We start from the raw sequence: 366 nt of genomic DNA on the forward strand, positions 1-366 counted from the left end.
CACATCAAGCAGATGTTCACCTGCACATCTGCTAATGTGGTACACTGCATCCACTGTTCCTGTTGTGGCCTCCTCTACATCGGGGAAACCAAGCAGAGGCTTGGAGACCGCTTTGCGGAACACCTACGCTCGGTTCGCACTAAACAACTGCACCTCCCAGTCGCGAACCATTTCAACTCCCACTCCCATTCTGCAGACGACATGTCCATCCTGGGCCTCCTGCAGTGCCACAACGATGCTACGTGAAGGTTGCAGGAACAGCAACTTATATTCCACTTGGGAACCCTGCAGCCCAATGGTATCAATGTGGACTTCACAAGCTTCAAAATCTCCCCTCCCCCTACCGCATCCCAAAACCAGCCCAGC

General features: G+C 53.6%; 1 protein-coding gene across 1 annotated transcript in view; it reads left to right on the top strand.

Moving 5' to 3' along the window:
* The window catches only part of aco2 (aconitase 2, mitochondrial), a 59,352-nt gene that overhangs the window by 14,767 nt on the left and 44,219 nt on the right, over positions 1-366 (top strand). The gene's annotated exons all lie outside the window — the stretch shown is intronic.

The sequence above is a fragment of the Rhincodon typus genome, chromosome 37 (assembly GCF_021869965.1).
Source record: "Rhincodon typus isolate 14 chromosome 37, sRhiTyp1.1, whole genome shotgun sequence".
Lineage (NCBI taxonomy): Eukaryota > Metazoa > Chordata > Chondrichthyes > Orectolobiformes > Rhincodontidae > Rhincodon > Rhincodon typus.